Here is a 392-nt window from a genome sequence, read left to right as displayed (position 1 = left end):
GCCTGTCAATGCCAGTAGTCCTGCTTCTATGACAAGTAAGGGAAGTCAAAGGGAGGTTGTGCTTCTTTTGACTTTCCACAGTGTGGGTAGCACCAAAATTCAACTTAAGATACTTCGATTTAAGTTGCACAATTAATGAAGCTGAAGTTGCGTATCTTAATTCTAACATATCCCCTAGTGTAGCTCAGGTCTTATAGACAGCAGGCTGGCTTGCTCCCCTTTCTTACTTTTTTGGAAAACTAACCAAAAGCTGTTTCCCCTGATCCTGACAGCTAATTGCACTGCAAAAGTAGGATGCAGAAGAGCTCCTACAGTTCTGCTGCTACACAGGTTATTGGTCCTGTAGCAAAACCAGTTTGGGGGTTAGTTGCTCTACAATGCTCTGAATTATT

The sequence above is a fragment of the Pelodiscus sinensis genome, chromosome 2, assembly GCF_049634645.1.
Source record: "Pelodiscus sinensis isolate JC-2024 chromosome 2, ASM4963464v1, whole genome shotgun sequence".
NCBI lineage: Eukaryota > Metazoa > Chordata > Testudines > Trionychidae > Pelodiscus > Pelodiscus sinensis.
This window is presented reverse-complemented; position numbering follows the sequence as displayed.